The sequence below is a fragment of the Akebia trifoliata genome, unplaced genomic scaffold, assembly GCF_017979445.1.
Source record: "Akebia trifoliata isolate Shusen 1 unplaced genomic scaffold, ASM1797944v1 Contig01334, whole genome shotgun sequence".
NCBI classification, from domain to species: domain Eukaryota; kingdom Viridiplantae; phylum Streptophyta; class Magnoliopsida; order Ranunculales; family Lardizabalaceae; genus Akebia; species Akebia trifoliata.
This window is the reverse complement of record NW_028237674.1, coordinates 20,848-31,426: the sequence shown is the minus strand read 5'-3', so window position 1 is coordinate 31,426 and position 10,579 is coordinate 20,848.

Here is a 10,579-nt window from a genome sequence, read left to right as displayed (position 1 = left end):
TTCTACTTTTGAGTCCGTTTACTATCATTTCTGCTAACATTTCTGTTTTGCTTCTTGTAGGTGAACATTTTTTTTTCTTCTTTTCTTTCAATTTCCTTGAATCTTTAGATAGGTTTATTTTTCTATTTTAGAAACAATTGTATAAGATTCTTTGTAATTTTTTTTAATTATCAAAGAAGGCTTGGATTGTAATAGACTAAGGAAGGATGACGGGTGGACAATACCGTCACGGCTGTTGGAAAAACAAGAATTCCCAGAAGAAGCATCGAGGAAGGAACGGCAAGCCCTACTAAGATTAACATCTCAATTCATCCTGTGCGCAGGAAGTTTATACAAAAGGTCTTATGATGGGATTCATTTGTCATGCGGCGATGAAGATCAAACTGAACAGATAATGGTCGAACTACATTCAGGAGAATGCAGCCCTCACATGAGTGGGAAAATGTTAGCTAAGAAAATTATGAGACAAGGGTACTACTGGCCTACGATGGAAATATATTGTCATCACATGGTCAAGACCTACCACAAATGCCAAGTACATGCAAATCTCATACATGTGCCACCTTCTCGATTAGTTGGTCTGACTTTACCATGGCCATTATCAGTTTGGGGAATTGACATTATTGGTAAAATATCACCTAAAGCATCAAACGGGCATTAATACATTTTAGTTGCTATCGATTATTTTACTAAGTGGGTCGAAGCTGCCTCTTATGCTGTTCTCACTGCGTCTCGAGTTGTAAAGTTTATCCAAACGAACATCATCAGCCGGTACGAGGTACCTTCGGAATTGATTTCTGATAACGGGTCACATTTCAAAGCTGAGGTTATTACTTTGTGTTCAAAGTTCAAAATCTCACACCACAAATCATCTCCTTACCGTCCTCAAACTAATGGAGCAGTCGAAGTAGCTATTAAGAATCTTAAGACTATCATCAGGAAAATGTGTCAATCACATCGAGATTGGTCTGAAAAACTGCCATTTGCACTATGGGCATATCGAACTTCAATTCGATCCTTTATTGGAGCTACTCCCTACTCCTTAGTGTATGGCATGGAAGCAGTCTTGCCAGTTGAAATGGAAATTCCATCTCTCAAGGTCTTGCTAGAAAGCCAGTTATCAGAAACAGATTAGGTTCGCCAGCGGTATGAAGAATTGAATTTGATCGAAGAAAAACGACTGAGAGCTTTGTATCACGTGCAAGCTTATCAAAGAAGAGTCGCCCGTGCATTTGACAAAAATATCAAGGCCCGTCACTTACAAGTCAGGGATTTAGTACTCAAAGAGAATCGGGCACCTATCTTTGACCCTAAAGGGAATTTGAAACCAAATTGGGGAGGTCCGTTCATCATCAAGGAAATATTACCAGGAAAAGCTGTCAGGTTTCAAGATCATGATGGAATCGAGTTACCAGAACCAACCAACCTTGACCAAATCAAACGGTACTACATTTAAGGAGGCCATTTTTGGCCTTATCAATTTTCCTATTACCTAGTTCATTATCTCCTTTCTCAACCCCTTTTGCAGCCTTCAAAAAGAGAAAAATTATGTCTTTTACTTCTTAGCCTGATCACCTAACCCAAGGAAGGGAAAATTTTGAACTACGTTTTGGTCTGATGCCAAAATTCTGGGGTACGTAGGCAACCTGAGAAGTTACTTCAGGCTTGACCACATCAAAATAAAATAATAGATTCCCCGACAAAGAAAAAAATCTTAAAAAAAATATTCAAAAGAAAAAGAAATATCATCCAAAATAGGGAAAAAAATTTAAGAAAAATGTTTAAATGAAATGCCACACAAGGGGCATTTGGGTTTTTGAGCCTCAAAATTCCTTTTCTTTTTATTCCCAGTCCTAAGCTTACCTATAAAAGTCGTCCTAAGTACTGTACGAAAAGTCAAGGAAGATAGCAAAGCATGATCAGATAGTAACTCTAGAAGTTCAAAGGAGAAGAAAAAGAAAAGAAAAAAAAAATGTTGAAGCCTGCTAAGTTAAAAACCCGAAAAGGGCAACTTAGGCAAAAATTAAGGCAAGCTCGCAAAGTTGAAAATCTGAAAGGACAACTTTGGCAACAATCAGAGCTAAGAAAAAAAAAACGCTCACTAGATCGAAAACCTGGAAAGGCGATCTAGGCAAAAGCTAGAGCAAGCTAGATAGATTGAAAACCTGAAAAGGCGATCTAGGCAAAAGTTAGAGCAACAAAGAAAAACAGAAGAAAAAAATTAAGAGCAGTCTGAGCTGAAACATCAGAAGTCCGAATAATCAAGTTCAATACTTAGCTTAAACCAGGCACAGACTCAGAAGTCACAAGTATCTCGTCTACGATCGATCTGAAAATTTTTTACTTCCCCAAGTGAACCAATGGAGAGAAGGGTGAATTCTATGATGAGTCTCAAAAGGAAATATTTCCCTTGAGCCTAACTCAAAATCTTCAATAAAATTAATCAAAATTAAAAGTTGAATCTTTATTGCGCTTGTGGTAGTCAAATATTTCAAACCTTCATACAAAGGGTATTTTCTTTTTTCCTCTAAATATGTAATCTCCCCCCTTGTACTAGGGGCATTTTTTTATGATGTATTCAATTATTTCCAGTGCCATATTTGTTATCAAACCAGGGGCATTTTATTTTTGAGCAATGTTAATCCTAAAAGATAATGGGAACCCCAAACTAAAGGTTACCCTCTTGATAACAGTTTTTTTTTAAAAACCCTTGAGGTTCAAAAAGAAGTAAAAACTCAGGTTTTAAATTCATAAAACTTTTGGATAAAACCTTAAGGGTCAAACAAAAGCATTTTGGATGTCACATTTGGTTTTGCCTAGAGATTAACTCATAACCCTCTCAGGAGATAGGGCATTCATTCTTTCCCAGATCTAATCATTCCCAGATTTGATCATTCTTTTCCAGATTCATCTTCAATCGTTTCTTTCCCAGATCTATTCATTCCCAAATTCGATCACTCTTTTTCAGATTCATCTTCAATCGTTTCTTTCCCAGATTTATTCTTTCATTTTTAGTTTTACTCAGCCAGTTACCGTTGAGGATTTTTCTCGGAACCATGCTTAGTTACCACCGAGAGTTTTCTCGGAATTATGCTCAGATGCCGCCGAAGGTTTTCTCAAAATTATGCTCAGATGCCGCCGAGGATTTTCTCGGAACTATACTCAGATGCCACCGAGGGTTTTCTCGGAACTATACTCAGATACCGCCGAGGGCTTTATTGGAATTATGCTCAGATGCCGTCGAGGGTTTTCTCAAAATTATGCTCAGTTACCGCCGAGGTTTCTCGGAATTATGCTTAGATGCCGCCGAGGGTTTTCTAGGAATTATGCTCAGTTACAGCCGAGGGATTTCTTGAAACTAAGCTCAAATGCCGTCGAGGGTTCTCTCGGAACTATGCTCAGATACCGCCGAGGGTTTTCTCGAAATTATGCTCAGATGCCACCGAGGGTTTTCTCGGGATTATGCTCAGTTACTGCCTAGGGTTTTCTCGGAATTATACTCAGATGCCGCTGAGGGTTTTCTCGAAATTACGTTTAGTTACCGCCGAGGGTTTTCTCGGAACTTTGCTTAGATACCATCGAGGGCTTTCTCGGAATTATGCTCAGATGCTGTCGAGGGTTTTCTCAGAATTATGCTCAGTTACCGCTGAGGGTTTTCTCAGAATTATGCTCAGATGCCGCCGAGGGTTTTCTCGGAACTATGCTCAAATGCCGCCAAGGGTTTTCTCGGAACTATGATCAGATACCGCCGAGGGTTTCTCGGAATTATGCCCAGTTTAGCTCAATTTATATTCATTTTGTGCTCAGATTTTACTCAAACTCTTTGAAATCTATCTCAGATTTTAAGTCCACACACTTGCATAGTTGTTACTTCAGTCAAGGAGAATTTTCTAAAGTTCAAGGATCTGACACTGCAGTGAGAGCTCGCGCTCAAGAACCTGACATTTTTTTTAGTTCGGGGAGAGTTTTACCCTCAAGGATCCGAACACCCCGACGAATTGCTAAATCAGGCTGCAAAATAAATTGTCACTAGCTTTGACATTCGGATATCGCACTATCTACCAAAATAGATTTGCTATCTAGTTTGCTTCAACCCTCTACCAAAGAGGGGCATCTGTAGACACCCCATTTTTGCACTCGCCTGATTAATCAACTCGTCAACCCAATCGCAACGGTTCCCAATGATGGATGTCTATTCCAATGCTTTATTTTGTTACCATATATGTTTCAAAAATTTGGATAAGGTATCTCGAACTGACAAAACTTAGAAACTACGCTACGCTAGGAAAATATGACCCCAGAAACATAGAAATCATCATCTTGCAAACCAAAAAGAAGCTTCACGATAAAAATCACTAAAAATGACCAAATTATCAAAATACCCCTAACATCAAAACAACCCTAGAGCCTACGTTACGATTAGGAAAACTCATTCAAACACATAAAATAACAAATCGAAACCAAATAAATTATTTCGTCAATTTTTACAGGATTCGAAAAAATTATGAAAATGCCCCTCATAAAATTCATGATCATTTCATACAAAAAACTTCATAAATGACAAAAACCAACATTCCCATCGAATTCCTTATGAAAAACTGATTCCAAAACATCCTAGAACATTGAAAAATGACTTAAAAGGTAAAAAATCCTCTCCGAGGGCAAAACGATAATTTTATAATTTTAATAATTAAAAATTTTGAAATTAATAAATAAACCATTAAATAATGTAAAGTGAACATTAATAAAATTAATTTAAAATTTTGAACAAAAAAATCGATCAATCAGGCTTTCAAGCAAAATTGTTGATGGTTGCCAGGATATTTATTCAAGGACCCCTCCATCTGGGGGCCTAAAGAATTAAGGATATAATAAAAGGGGGTTCTTCAAAAATTAAAGTCAATCAAGTAAGAGTAAAGTCAATCTTAAAGTCAATCAAGTAAGGCTAAAGTCAAGATATTAAAAGCCAACCAAGAAAGACAAAAGGCAAAGTATTAAAGTCAATCTCATAAGACTAAAGTCAAAACCCTAAATCAAAACCCTAATCTAAACTAATCAAGTCAATCTCATAAAATTAAAGTCAAAACCCTAAATCAAAATCCAAATCTAAACTAATCAATTCAATCTCATAAGACTAAAGTCAAAACCCTAAAGATTAAGTCAATCTCATAAGACCAAAATCAAAATCCTACTTAAAACCCTAAAAGAAACCCTAATCAAACCTTAATTTTTTTAAAAAGCTTTATAAATAGGAGCCTCCACACCCTATTTTCGTATCAAAGAAAAAACCCTAGAAAAAGTAGGTGAAGAAGCCTCCACAACCTCCCCAAAATCCTAATTTTGAAGTCCCAACTCCTTACCTAACACCCATACTTCGATTTTAGCCTGAAAAACACCTTGAAGCCTTTCAAAAATACCCCAAAATTCATAAAAAATTCGAAGAATCCAGATCGAAGAAGGATATACCTTGCCTCGGGGATCGAAAATCAGGTCCGGAAATAGAACGAAGCAAGGAGTACGGTACAAGGAGCAGTTTCATTAGATCTGAGGGAATAGAACATTTGCGTATCGAAGGTAAAATTTCTATTATTTTTTATCTAGTTTTGTCATTAGCAATATAGTCTTATTTGGGATAAGTAGAGACCGGCATTGGCCGGGCAGGATTGGTGCCTAACACTTTCCAACCCCGTAATGTGATCTCCGAATTTAGTTTTTCTGTAATAGATTAGTTTTTTTTATCCGTTTAGAGTCAGTATTCGGTTCCTAGACCGTAATAACTAGGTGGCGACTCCCAAACCTCAAGGGTCAAAAGCGGATCCGCGCACCTCACGGATTGAGGGCGCTTTCAATAATGTAGAGTAGTTGAATGTTCTGACACATCAAAAAGATACCTATAACTTACAGTCGCGTCAAACGGCTTGCCTGAGCCAGATAAATGGTCACCTAGTGTGGTAAGCACAGTGACCGACCACAAAATCAAGAATTAAAAGCTAGTAAAATATTTTAACATCATGACCTATATGGGAATGATCCAATCGTGAATTCCAATTCTCTAATTCCACTACTTCACCATTGTGTAATATGTATCTGTTGTTCTAATTTAAATTATAAACTGAAAATCCTGTTTACGATTTTAATATTGTTAATTATCTTTGTATAAGAATAAAAATGTATAGTGAGTATTGATGATTGATGTTATAAGAAATTTAAAACTGTTTAGTTGCTCATCCCTGGCTATATGTACCAGTTAATCGTAGTTTAATTTGTAAAGCTTTGTATGTATTAAAATGATTCAATATAATTACTCGATCACATTAGGTGAAATTATTAGTAGGAATTATTTGTGGACTTAATGTGTAACCATTATTACTCACCCTTTCCTTCCATCTTTTTTTATTACAGAACCTATAGCTGGTAAGGCGAATGTAGAATCATAAGTCAATAAGCATTTGATTGGTCAGATTGACAAACAGAGTCCACTACCTGGTGAGCATTGAGACTGCTTCCACTAGGAGTCATCTTGTCCAGGAGGTGTATATAGTTTTTGGCCGAGTGATAGGTTTATATTAGAGTGAGGATAAATTTTTGTAATCTTATATATTTTTACCTTTTATAAAACTCTGATCTAACCCTATGTTGTTCGCAATTTATCGTCTTCCGCATCTTGTATACTTTTGGCACATTTTTATACAAGATTTGTTGGATATTGACTTATCAAGATTTCGAGTTTCGAGTTTTGAGAAACACTAACATAAAAAGAGGTAACCATGTCCAAATTTCGAGGTGCCACCTAGTACCTTGAGATTTGACCTTGGGATTTGTGTTAGCGTCTGGCGGGGCGCCACAATAATCATTTGGCACTATTGTTTGTTTCGACAATTAATAAGATTTAAGAATTTTGAATTTAACATAAATACTTAGTTTTATAACCATATATGTGATACGTCGTTTTGTTTGGAAGACTGTGATGTTCTTATTTCGGCACTAACCTTTTTAATTGAAATACAGTGGATTACCTTCCTTTCCCATAGGACCTTGTTGACATTGGCTTTTCATAGCAGTACCCTGCAATTTTCACACTAGCCCCTTGCACCTCCACGTGAATTTTGTTATAGAAAATTAGACCCGGCAATATCATTCCCCACCATGGTTAAGTGCCACCTTCCATCGAAAGATCCTTACTGCGTGTTGTATAAACAACAAATCACCCAACTTCCAGATCTTATTGAAATATTACCATTATCTTGCAAATACTCTATAGTACCTCCATGCATGAGCACCCTTTGCAGACCTTGTTAGTTTTATGCTAGCTTCCAACATTAGTAGCCCTTAAAAGTACCACCCTAATTGTTTCATAGCCTTCAAGATTGCACATAACCTAGTCTTGGCATTTTCACTACTTAATGACACTCCAATCTGGAAGCAATTAATTCTTTACAGTAACATGTATATCTTGACCATATAATGTTCTAGGGGATCTTTTGCCTTGCTACTTGAAAGACAAGATTTCGAGTTTACACGAAAGATCTTTAATTAGATCACCACACATCTGTTGAATGGTGAATTATTGCTCCACAGTATGACAACCGCCTGTTCCGTAGCCATTTTTGACACGTTCAACATCTTTTGAACGATCGTAGTAACACAGATCGGATCTTCACATATCGATGGACACCCTTCCGTACACTTTGATACCATCTCCAAGAACTTCAATACTTTTTCGATGATTGAAGAAACATCAGGATTTGACTTATTACGTAATTTTCCCACATTCTGAACCACTCTGAACCATATGATTCATAGTTTGATCCATCTTGGGATCAAGATTGGGATCAAGTAGGAAAGTTCTACGTGGATCGCAATTGGATCCATCTCAAAACTAATTAGATGTAGTAACTCGAACAACGTGCCTTCTTTTTTAGTGATCAGAAGCTTGGATTTTGGATCAATTGTGATTCCTACCAAAACCCTAACAAATCCAATTCTGCTATCCAAACTTCCTTTTTGTAGAACAGGAACAGTCGAAGCCAATACTTCTTGATTTGTCACCATTGATCTCATTAATCGTTCTTTATCTCTGTAATTCGTCAAAATCAGATCTAAAAACCAAATCGAATGCTCAAAAAATGCTAATTTCTCATCCAAATTGACATCTACATTGCAAAGAATACCTAAAAGAATCGAAACAAAATCGTCCATCTTAACAAGGAATTTTTTATTCCATTAGAATTTTTTTTTGTTGCAAAATCAGCGATCTTGGATTAATAACCTAAACAATTTGCATCCCTGTATTTGACACTCTTGCTTAAATCTCTCGCTTCTTGTTGTGAGATACAAGGAGGAGACATGGACTGTAGAGAAACGTCAGATTCTGATGAGATGTTGGAATTTGACCAGGTCTGAATCAAACGGTGGACAACGTGATTAGGAAAAAAGTCTTTGCTCTTCAAAACCTGCATAATGGCTGGACACATGTTGTTTCCATTGTCAAGCCATCTCTAGATGCTGGACCGATCATATGTAACTCCAATACAAAGTTTTATAGGAAATTTCGTCACATCGTGTGAGATCAAACACTTGACGAAGCTTGGAATCGTCCCAGATCTATGAATCATTGAACTTCAAACTTGCCTCTGATCTCTATGTGTAAGTCGTGTCTCTTGCTTCAAATCCCACTAATGACGCCAATTGTAGATGTTGATTTTTTGATAAATTGATCTCAATCATGATTTCATCATTTAATCCACAAAAAAATAAAAAAAACATGGAAAAATAAAGAAGACAAGGATTTTTTACGTGATTCGACAAATGTGCTTATGTCCACGGGCTTAGGGAGTCGTTTCACTATAAATCTTACAATTACATGGCCTTCTCACCTTCTCTCCATTTTTTCTTCTCCTTCCCCCTCCCCTCCCTTTTACAATAGCCTCAAGGTTTTTAAATAGAAAAATCCTAAAAAAGTTCTAACCCTACTTAAATTACAATTGACCATATTACCCCTTACCCAAATTAATAATTACATAAAACGGGGAAGAATTCTCTTAAATTGAGATTCTTCCTTAATAAGATAGAGTCATCTTCAAATGATATCGCATGTCTACATTGGGATGCGTTTGATGGTGCGGATGAATGATCCGGATGAGAGACGATTTTATTCATCCACGCTACATGCATTATTGGAAAGAATACTCAAGTCCTCCACATAAGGAAAAATATTCAGCTTTATAAGAATGTTGTTAAGCTCCTTGATTCACCTTCGCACTTTTGTGATAATTGATAGAATAGAGGGTATTGTGGATTCAAATATTATTATATTCCTTTCTAGTCTAACCTCCCAAAAAAGGATCCAAGGAATCATATTAGTAATGGAAGCCACTTGGCTCGATTGAGTTGAAAACCAACTCTGCACATTTCTTTTGGAAATTCGAGAGCACTTTGTTTTCGAGATCAAAGATCCAAAGTGGTTTCAAATTCTAACGATGAAAGGACCTGCTAGAAAAATTTGCTCCATGGATTCCAAGGAACAATTATAGCAAATACAATTCGACGCCAAGCTTAACCCCCACTTTTTGAGTGCAAGAGATCCATCAGACATGCCTTGTGAAAATTTTTCCAGCCAAGAATTTTTTTATCTTCATTGGAATCTAGGATTTCCAAATCGTACACCATAATCTATCTACAGACCCTAGGCTTCGGATAGATTCAAAAGCCTTCCTCACTGAGAACCACCTTGAAGTTGAGCTTCTTCAAGCTAGTCTTTCCTTAGAGCTAGGCTTGATCTCCAGTAGGCTGGCCTCTTGGCAAATATCCTCATATTGACACATTTCTTTAAGCTTCTCTAGGTTCCACCTACCCCTTTCCATACATCACTGATTTTGGTATCCACAAGAAGATTTGGGAACCTACGAATCAAAGAACCTTCACCCGACCAATTATGAAGGGCAAAAGACGTCTTTAATTCATTCAAAACTAAGGCTTGGGTAAGCAAGATAGTATGGTGCATTTGAGCTTTAATAGCTTTCCAAATTCTTATTGGTACACGTAGTCTAACATAATTATATCCCCACAATTATTACTTTTTTATTTTCTTAATAAATGTAATTTGGGATCGAATAATAAAAGAATTATTTTTTTATTTTTTATTTATCATTAGTGTTCTTTTTATTATTTTTATCTATTTGAAATATATATAGAAATCTCTAAAATTAATTATGAAGACAATTATAACCTTACATGAATGATAATGTTTGTAATTCATGCGCAAATGGACATGCCAACTACTAATTATACATGATAATTTTTATTTTTTAAAAGATATATGCAAAAGCCATCCAATTCAACTATTCGAAATAATTTCTTAATTTAGACCTGTGGTACACATTTGTTGCAATTAGGACAAATCATGAACCGTCGGTATTGTTCATAAAATCAAGCTAACCACGAACCCACCAAATTTTAATTGTGTTCAACGAACTAAATAATTTTTTATCATATTTTTTTATTATTTATATTTAAAACTTGGAATATTTTTTTAATTTACTTTTATTTAACTTTGAATTTTTTAACATTATAATTGTAC